Raw genomic sequence first — 10,897 nt, 5'->3', positions numbered from 1 at the left:
GTGGGTGTCGGCCACGACCTACCTAATCACCTAAGCCTCCAGTCCAGGTTTATCGCCTATTCAGGTTCCATCCGCAGGGAGTCCGGCCGAGGTTTCCCATACGGCCCCGAACGATGTGAACAGGGTTCCCGAGATACCTAACGGGTATTCGGTACACCCGGCCACGTACCTACCGCATCACAGCCCACCCCTACGGTCAGCGCTGTCCACGGCCTCCAGTAGGATACAAACACCAGAAACTACTTGCAACTCCTGGACGGAGAACTAGGGTGAATAAGAAGCCGAGAGGGTCCATTGGTTTCGGGCCCAATGCATGGTAGTAGCTGATTCTTAAATCACACATACAGATCTCAGTGCTTAAGGTCGGCTTCAATGAAACAACCCACCATGTACTCCTACATGGCCTCTCATCGATACCTTTACCAAATCGTGTTCACCACACCACTCTCATTACCGACATAAACATTTCACTCTAGCCCATCACCCAGATGAACCAGACCTGACACGACTCTAAGCATAGCAGGCATAGCAAGGTAGGAACAACACATACCTATGGCTCAAACAACTCCTACACATGCTAGTGGGTTTCATCTAGTTACTGTGGCAATGACAGGTCATGCAGAGGAAATGGGTTCAACTACCATAGCACACAGCAGTTTGAATCGCGTTGTCTTAATGCAGTAAAAGAGAGCAGGAGCGAGAACATGGGATTGTATCGATATGATCAAATGGTTGGTTGCTTGCCTGATGGTTCGATGCACGGATACGGTTCTTCGTTAGGGTAATCACGGTACTCCTCGGGGACAGAACCTGTCGCAAAGGGCATCGATACACAAGCATCACCAAACAATGTGCAACAATATGATGCATGCATGAAACATGGCAATATGAGTGTATTGGGCTAATGCAACTAAAGCCAGAAGGGTTTGAACAAATTTGAATCAAAGATTCAAATTCCAAATTCAAATATGGCCTTTTAAAGTGCCTTTTCTTGTTCTGCTTAAAACATCAATTTAACTTGTTTGATCATGCATGAAAATAGTACAGATGGATAGATTGGATTTTTCTGATCATTTTTCATATATAATTTGTCCAATTTGGAGTTACAGAATAAAAGTTATGAATTTTTGAAGTTTAAATAATATTCTGGAATTTCCTGATTTAAATTAAATCCAGAAAATCAATTACTGCGTCAGCCTGACGTCAGTGTGACGTCAGCAGGTCAACGGAACTGGTCCAGGTCAAACCTGACAGTGGGTCCCGCATGTCAGGGTGATTATCTTAATTAAAACTTAATTAAAACTAATCCTGTTTAATTAACAGGGCTGGGCCCCACCTGTCATTGACTCAGGGGAGTCAACCAGGGCCCACCCATGGTCAAACCCGAGTCGGCTGCACCGGCGTTTAGCCGCCGGCGAGCCCGACGCGGCGGCGGAAGTGGTTTTGGTCATTTCGGCCACCAAACGGACTGCGGAGACCACCGGAGTGGAGCTGAGGCCAACCCGCAGCTCTTGGCGGAGCCCGTTGGGGTCGGGGTGGCCGGAGTCGACGGCGGCGAGCTCGGCTGCGGCCGCCGGGGTTCGGTCGTGCACGGGAACGGTGCTGGAGCTCGAAGTCGAGCAAAGCGAGGCGCTAGGGATGCTCTACGGGGTCTTGCGAACTCGTTGGACTCGCCGGGGTGACCAAATGGTCACCGGAGCTGCGTCGACGGCGAGCTCGGCGACGGCGGAGGTTCGGCCGTGGTGGGGAGGTGGCTACGGTGAGGGAACGAGGGGAAGGAGAGGGGAAACGGTGGCGTAGCTCACCGCGGTTGTAGTGGGCGTCGAAGCGGGCTCGGGGACGCACTGGAGACGGCGAATTCGACGGCGACGGTGGTCGGAGCCCGAAGAGGGGAACGGCGACGTGGCGGCGATGCAGGGCTTCCGGGGAGCTGTGGAGCGGTGGGGAGGAAGAGGGAGTCGTGGCGGAGCTCCTGAGCTAGTCGGGGAAGCGAGGGGTGGTCGGAGACGGTGGCTATGGCGAACGGCGGCGAGTGTGGTGTTCGGCCGGGCGAGAGAGAGAGCGAGGGAGAGGAGAGGAGAGCCGGGGGAGAGTGAGAGAGAGCAGGGGGGAGTGCGTGGCGTCGTCCAGGGAGTCGAGCGAGGAGGGGAGGCCAGGCAAGCAGGCGAGCAGGTGGCGTGGCGCGGTGGCCGTGCGCGCGCGCCGGCCACACTCCCCTCCCTCTGTCGGGGCGAAGACGACAGAGGAGGGAGGTGGGCTGGGCCGGCTGCCGGCTGGGCCAGCCAGCTGGCTGGGCCGCACAGTGGAGGAGCCCAGGTAAGTCCCTCCTGTTATATATTTTTCTGTTTTTGTTTTATTTAATATATCTGCAACTTTGTTGAATTAAATAAAATACCTAGGCAAGTTCAAAAATCACCAAACTAATCCTGGCCCATAGTTGGATTATTTCCAACATGAAACATTTTAGTTTGGAGATATTTGAGCATTTAAATATTTTATATTATTTTAAATGCCCAAATTCAAATATTTATGAATTAATTCAAAAACCCTAAGATGGCCTAGGAAAATGTGCACCACTTTTGGCAGAGGTTCTGAACCAAGACAAAAATGATGGGCATTTTAGAAGGGCATTTCAGGTTCATTGAAAATTATTTTAGTAAACCCTAGTTGGTTTCAGAGGGGACTGGGGGTTCTGTCATCCCCATTTCAAGTTTCTGATGAAAGAGTAAACATGATGCAACACTCTAATGCATGACTAGCTAGGTTGTGACAACTCACCCCCACTCAAAAGAATCTCGTCCCGAGATTTGGGTTCCTCCGGGAAGAAGGCGGGGTACTCGAGTCGAAGACGATCCTCCCTTTCCCAAGTTGCTTCATCCTCAGAATGGTGCAACCATTGAACCTTGAGAAACTTGATATTATGACGTCGGGTGGTACGTTCGGCCTGATCGAGGATACGAACGGGGTACTCTCGATATGTAAGATTATCTTGGAGATCAAGCGTTTCGTGGTCCACTTCACGGATAGGATCCGAGAAGCAACGCCTGAGTTGAGAAACGTGGAAGACATCGTGAACTCTGGAGAGGTGCGGAGGTAGTTCCAACTGGTAGGCAACTTCTCCTCGTTTGGCAAGAATGCGAAAAGGTCCAATGTAACGAGGAGCCAATTTGCCTTTGATACCGAAACGATGGGTTCCCTTCAAAGGGGTGACCCGAAGATAAGCCTTCTCGTCAACCTCGAAAGTCATAGCCTTATGTTTTCGGTCATATTGACTCTCTTGACGAGATTGGGCTGTTTTCAACTTTTCACGAACGATACGAACTTGTTCTTCTGCTTCCTGAATCATATCCGGGCCAAAGAATTGTCTTTCCCCGGTCTCTGACCAGTTAAGGGGTGTTCGACACCGTCGTCCATAGAGAACTTCAAAAGGGGCTTTACCCAAGCTAGATTGATAGCTGTTGTTATAAGCGAATTCGGCAAATGGAAGGCACTTCTCCCAGTCCATTCCGAATGAGATAACAGAGGCTCGAAGCATGTCTTCTAGAATTTGGTTGACGCGTTCCACTTGACCACTCGACTGAGGGTGGAAAGCGGTGCTAAAGGAGAGACGAGTTCCCATAGCATTTTGGAAACTTTCCCAAAATCGAGAGGTGAAAAGACTTCCTTGATCCGAGTTAATTTCCAAAGGAACACCATGAAGAGACACTATTCGAGAGATGTACAAATCTGCCAGCTGACTAGCGGTTATACTCTCTCGAACAGGTAGGAAATGGGCTACTTTGGAAAGACGATCGACCACGACGAAGATAGCATTATTCCCTCTCTTAGTCCTGGGAAAACCGGTAATGAAATCCATACCAATTTTATCCCATTTCCATTCAGGAATAGATAGGGGTTGAAGGGTGCCAGCAGGTCGTTGATGCTCTGCTTTTACACGACGACAGACGTCGCAATTAGCAATTTACTGAGCAATTTCTCTCTTCATCCTAGTCCACCAGAACCTCTGGCGTAGGTCCTGATACATCTTAGTACTACCAGGATGAATAGTGAGAGGAGATTCATGAGCCTCCTTAAGGATCAACTGCCGTAGATGCTGGTTCTTGGGAACCACTAGACGGTTCTCAAAGTACACAACACCATGATCATTTGTGGAGAAACAACTAGCACCTCCGCTAGCAATGTTCTCCTTGATCTTAGCTATTCCCTTATCTCGCTTCTGGGCAGCAATGATTTGATCCGTAAGAGTAGGTTTCGCCACCAAGGTGGAGAGAAATCCTTGAGGAACAATGTGAAGGTTAAGCTTCCGAAATTCCTCATGGAGAAGCGGTTGACTTTGTTGTAACATCAGATTGTTACAATAAGATTTACGACTTAGCGCATCAGCCATGACGTTGGCTTTCCCTGGGGTGTAGGTTATTCCTAAGTCGAAATCTGTGATCAACTCGACCCAACGTCTTTGCCTGAGATTCAAATCCGGTTGGGTGAAGATGTACTTCAGACTTTGGTGATCAGTGAATATTTCGCAACGATTACCGAGGAGGTAATGTCGCCAGGTCTTAAGCGCATAGACTACGGCTGCAAGCTCTAGATCATGAGTAGGATAATTCTCCTCATGTGGGTGCAATTGCCGTGAAGCGTAGGCAATTACGTGTCGATCTTGCATGAGAATGCAACCTAGTCCTTGTCGCGAGGCGTCGCAGTAGATAACAAAGTCCTTAGAGAAGTCTGGCGGTACCAGTACGGGAGCAGAAGTCAGGCGTCTTTTCAGTTCCTGAAAGCTGTGCTCACATTGTGGAGTCCATTCGAACTTCTTATCTTTCTTGAGGAGTTCGGTTAGGGGTTTAGCAACCTTGGAGAAGTTCTCGACAAAGCGACGACAATAGCTCGCTAAGCCCAGAAAGCTCCGAACTTGCTTGACCGATTCAGGTGGAGTCCAGTTAAGGACGGCTTGAACTCGCTCAGGGTTAACAGCAATACCTTTACCAGATATTACATGACCCAGATAGGTCACTTCTGACAACCAGAATTCACATTTAGAAAATTTGGCATAAAGGCGATGCTCTCGGAGTTTCTGCAACACTAGCCTTAGATGTTCGGCATGTTCTTCCTCGTTCTTGGAGTAGATGAGTATATCATCGAGGTAAACCACGACGAATTTATCCAAATACTCCATGAAGATTGAGTTCATTAATCGAGAAAAGGTGGCTGGAGCGTTGGTTAAACCGAAGGACATGACGGTGTACTCGTATTGGCCATAACGAGTAACAAAGGCCGTTTTAGGAATGTCCCCGTTTCTGATTTTGATTTGATGGTAGCCCAACCTCAAATCCATTTTGGAGAAGACTGAGGATCCAGCGAGCTGATCGTACAGGTCGTTGATCCTGGGAAGTGGATATTTGTTCTTGATTGTGACCAAGTTGACAGGTCGGTAATCTACAACCATCCGGTCCGTACCATCCTTCTTCTTGACGAGTAGGACGGGGCAAGCCCATGGAGATGAGCTAGGTCGGATGAAACCCTTTTTCAAGGACTCATCGAGTTGTTTCTTAAGCTCGGCTAGTTCTAGGGGTGCCATCTTATAAGGTCTTCTAGCAATCGGAACGGTTCCTGGAATGAGGTCTATTACAAACTCAACATCCCTGTCAGGTGGAACACCTGGCAATTCCTCTGGAAAGACATCCGGGAAGTCACGGACTACCGGAACGTCCTCAAGGTCTGGCAAAGGGCTGGCGTTAAGAGAATATAATTGTTGCTTGGCTATTCGGGTCAAGACATTGACTATCTTCCCCGAAGGATGGGTGAGTTGAACAGTCCTAGAGAAGCAATCAATTTTGGCTTGATGAGCTGACATCCAGTCCATACCCAGAATGATATTAATATCTGAAGATTTAAGGGCTATCAAAGATGCAAGGAAAACAAGTCTGTCGACTTGGATTTCGTTCCCATGGCTTACTCTAGAAGTTTGCCATTTGGATCCCGGAGTTTGGATTACCATAGAGGTTGGCATATCACCGAATGCGATGTTATGCAAGCGAGCATAATTTTCAGATATAAAAGAATGAGGGGCTCCTGTATCGAAAAGAACAGATGCCGGGTGGCAGTTAACAAGAAGCGTACCGAGAACGACGTTGGGATCCTCTTGAGCTTCTTCGGCAGAGATACAGTTGACATGGCCACGTGAAGCGGTGACCGGTTTAGCATGAAACACTTTCCCTGTCGGCTTGCCACGGCCAACAGCTTTAGCAGATTGATTGGGGTTGGTCTGGGGACACTCACGCATATAGTGACCAGATTCCCCACACTTGAAACAAGTCACGGAACTGGTACGTGGAGGAGCATTGTTAGTTGGACCCCCATAGGGCTTGGCTGGAGCAGACTGTTGAACGGGGCGAGGCGCCTGGAAGGATGGCCTCGGTGTGAACCTGGGTGGCAGGGCGGTGTTGGGTACCCACACGCGGCGCTTCTGAGGACCAGCACCGGATGAGGAACCCGTGTCACGTCCATGCTTGCGTGTTGCGTCATAGTCAGTCTGACCCGTTTCAGCACTGATGGCTTTGTTGACAAGTTTCGAAAAAGATGTGCACTTAGGCAGACGGAGGTCACGGCGAAGCTCAGGACTAAGGCCCTTACGGAACCTTGCTTGCTTCTTGGCGTCAGTAGACACTTCCTCAGTTGCATATCGGGCGAGATTACCAAACTCCCTGCTATAGGCATCCACAGAAAGTCGGCCTTGGGTGAAACTGCAAAATTCTTCACGTTTACGGTCCATGAGACCCTCCGGAATGTGATGTTCACGGAAAGCCTCGCTGAACTCAGCCCAAGTAGTGACATGGCCCGCTGGGCGCATAGCTCCATAATTCTCCCACCATAGACTGGCGGGGCCTTCAAGATGATATGCAGCAAAGGTGACCTTGTCAGCCTCCGCTACCAGCGCGGAACGCAGTTTATGGGAGATACTGCGAAGCCAGTCATCAGCGTCGAGAGGCTCGACGGAGTGGTGGAACGTGGGTGGATGCAATTTGATAAAATCATTGAGTGACACCACGTTAGCCCTCTGATGGTGTGCTGTATTCTGTTCAATACGCTCCAACAAACGGTTCGTCTCCCGCTTGTTTCTCTCAGCTTCCATCATCACCTCGGCTAGTGAAGGAGGATGAGGCAGATTTACATCCCTGGCTTCACTGCCTTCGGCCTGCTCTTGAGAAGCAGGGTTAGCGCGCGTGTTGACCATCCTAGGAAATCAAGACAATGTTTTAGTCAGGATGGTAAAATTCCGACATAGGATTTATAATGTAAGAAATAACTCGGAATGCAAGATGATCATCCGTATGACATGGTAGATACAGAAACTGCTTCTTTATTCCATCGTCATACACACCATACAGGGTTTAGTACAAGACCAAACAAAGTACTATTACGGTGAAAAGAGGATTACATCTCATCGGAGACATTCCAAGCTCCTATACATTATTTTTCTACATCTCCGGAAAGAGTACAAACTAGGTCATATCCCACGAGTCACGCGGGACGATAGACGACACAGCTAGTGCGAACTAGTGGTACTACCACTAACTCAGACCGATCCGTAGTAGTCCTCGTAAAAGTCACCTCCATAGCCTGGGAGTTCAACATGATCATCCGGAAACAGACGGTCTCGCGGAGCTTGTGGACCATAGGGGCTAGGATGAGGCCTTGGACCAACAAACGGTGGCCTGCGGGGACCGCGAGGTGGGGTGATGCCTCCTACATCACGCCAAACCATCACGTCTGGCAGAGCAGATCTCACAGGATAGAGATCGCGCATATCTGAATATCCAGCTTGCGCCGCCGGTGCGAACCGAGTCAAAGAGGCCCAGTGGTCAGCACGGGTGTTGAAGAGCTCTAGCCTTAAGGCCCGATTTTCTCGGTCCTTATCCTCGAGCATCTCAGCAGTGGTGCGAGTCCGTGAATCCTCCTGAGTGGGGTCAGCATAGATAGCCTGGAGATACCCTTGTGCTCCCGGAAGTGATCCTGGCATATACCGGAAATCAGAGTCCCGAAATATACCAGATCTGACTCGCATAATGGTCATCATAGAGTAGGCGGCGTCCTGCACAGCCATCTCAATGGTAACCCCGAGTCCATAAGAGCAGTGAAGAGGCTCGGTGGATCCAGGATAAGATGGAAATATCCTGACAGTGCAGAGATACTGGCTCTGATTAAAATCTCGGAATTGCTCTTCGACCGTGTACTCGGGATACCAGCGATATCCAGCCTCAGTCATTACCCTGACCAACTTAGCAGTATGGCCGGGTACATCTAGGCATCGAGTCAGGCGAACCACTTGATTGAGGTCGCGAGTGGCCATCTGAAAGCACAATCATAATGCAGGGGCATTAGAATTTCTAGCAAAATTTCGGCAGCATACAGCTGTAAATGCTCAAGAAGGATTTTGAGACATTTGACCAAGGATTTCATACACACTCAACATCATCATATCAAAGTTCTGAATCCATTCTGGCAACATAATGGGGTAGTAGAACTGAACTAGGCTGGTAACCATCAAACTTATAAGGTACTACTAATTAGTAACTCGTGATCCTGATAGAGAGAACAGATCCTAATTCCTTAACCCCCGGTGGAAGAATGGACTGACTCAGATCAGAAAGTCATAAGGTAAAGGAGTAAAAAGAGCCTTACGTTCCATCCCACAAACAATTCCCCTACATATAACTAAAGAATTTCTAGACTCAACATCGACCAGTTTGGCTTGGAGAACCTACAGGCAGTCCGGCTCTGATGCCAACGCTGTCAGGACCCCGACTTGATGTCACATCGATCTAGCTGGTAACACCTCATATCACTTTGCGGCCTCACGCACGGTATTCCCACGGGTGTCGTCTTACCTTTTCCCGGGACCGTTTGCGCCTTTTGGCTCACGTATATGATAGTGTCGCTAGCATCCATATGATAAAGAGCCCGGGCTGACATGACTAGTCGTAAACCCAAAGTGGCACAGACTTACAGGGACAGGCATCCATGACCCAGCTTCGAACGTGTCGGTCATCAGCAAGTGGGTCCGGGCTGTAGCACTGGGCTAGCAGGACTCCGGTAAACCGGGCTGTAGCGGGCTAACAGGACTCCGGTACTCAAAGCGTGACATTTCCCCGAAGGGACAGACACAGGAACGAAGAAGGACACATGCCGGCCAGCCTAAGTGTTCCAGAGCAGTAGCAAGCTACCATGGCTCAGCGGTAACACTAGGAGACATTTCCCGGTAAGAGAGGCTACTAAAGATAAACAACTAGATAGTCAGATCCCACACATGCCAAGCATTTCAATCATACACACAATATGCTCGATATGTGCAAATACAACGAAGCATCACAACATGACTCTATGACACAAGTACTTTATTTAAGGCTCAGTGAGCCATACATAACATACACAAAGGTACGGGTCTCACGACCCCACATACAAGTCATACAGTCATACAAACCAGCAGCGGAAGTAACTTGTCTGAGTACAGACAACTAGTAAAAAAAGAGGCTTGGAAAGCCTAGCTATACTACGTGGTCCTTCACAAGCTCAGGGTCACCACCTGGGTCTTTAGCCTACTCGTTGATGTCAACGTCTACATAGAACCCATCAGAAGGGGTTGCAGCGTCTTCTGTAAAAATGTAGATTATAGCAACATGAGTACAAAGGTACTCAGCAAGACTTACATCAGATCCTACATACATGCATAGTATCAAGAAGGGTTGGTGGAGTTATTGCAGCAAGCCAGCTTTGACTCTTGGCTAGGCTATCCTACGATACTCCAACTTGAAATGGTTTTGCGCACATGAGTCCACTACTCACCAATTCAATACACTACCGAGGATCCACCTCCGTCTTCCTACGGAAGAGCCATCCTCGGCACTCACACTTATCTTGAGGCTTTTAACAGTTTCCATTTACTTGTCTATGAACTGTATAGGCAACCAAGTAGTCCTTTACCGCGGACGCGGCTATTCGAATAGATTATGATAACCCTGCAGGGGTGTACTTCTTCATACATGTTTCCACCACTTAGCGTCTGCACACGACATGTGCTCGGCAGACTTCAAGCGAAAGTCGACGTGGGTGTAGACCACGACCTACCTAAACACTTAAGCCTCTAGTCCAGGTTTATCGCCTATTCAGGTTCCATCCGCAGGGAGTCCGGCCGAGGTTTCCCATACGGCCCCGAACGATGTGAACAGGGTTCCCGAGATACCTAACGGGTATTCGGTACACCGTGCCACGTACCTACCGCATCACAGCCCACCCCTACGGTCAGCGCTGTCCACGGCCTCCAGTAGGCTACAAACACCAGAAACTACTTGCAACTCCTGGACAGAGAGCTAGGGTGAATAAGAAGTCGAGCGGGGTCATATTTCAGGGCCCAATGCATGGTAGTAGCTGTATCTTAAATCACGCATACAGATCTCAGTGCTTAAGGTCGGCTTTAATGAAACAACCCACCATGTACTCCTACATGGCCTTTCATCGATACCTTTACCAAATCGTGTTCACCACACCACTCTCATTACCGAGATAAACATTTCACTCTAGCCCATCACCCAGATGAACCAGACCTGACACGACTCTAAGCATAGCAGGCATAGCAAGGTAGGAACAACACATACATATGGCTCAAACAACTCCTACACATGCTAGTGGGTTTCATCTAGTTACTGTGGCAATGACAGGTCATGCAGAGGAAATGGGTTCAACTACCGTAGCACACAGCAGTTTGAAACGCGTTGTCTTAATGCAGTAAAAGAGAGCAGGAGCGAGAACATGGGATTGTATCGATATGATCAAATGGTTGGTTGCTTGCCTGATGGTTCGATGCACGGATACGGTTCTTCGTTAGGGTAATCACGGTACTCCT

This window comes from Triticum dicoccoides, chromosome 4B (assembly GCF_002162155.2).
Source record: "Triticum dicoccoides isolate Atlit2015 ecotype Zavitan chromosome 4B, WEW_v2.0, whole genome shotgun sequence".
NCBI lineage: Eukaryota > Viridiplantae > Streptophyta > Magnoliopsida > Poales > Poaceae > Triticum > Triticum dicoccoides.
The sequence above is the reverse complement of the archived record's forward strand: the minus strand, read 5'-3'. Positions refer to the sequence as shown.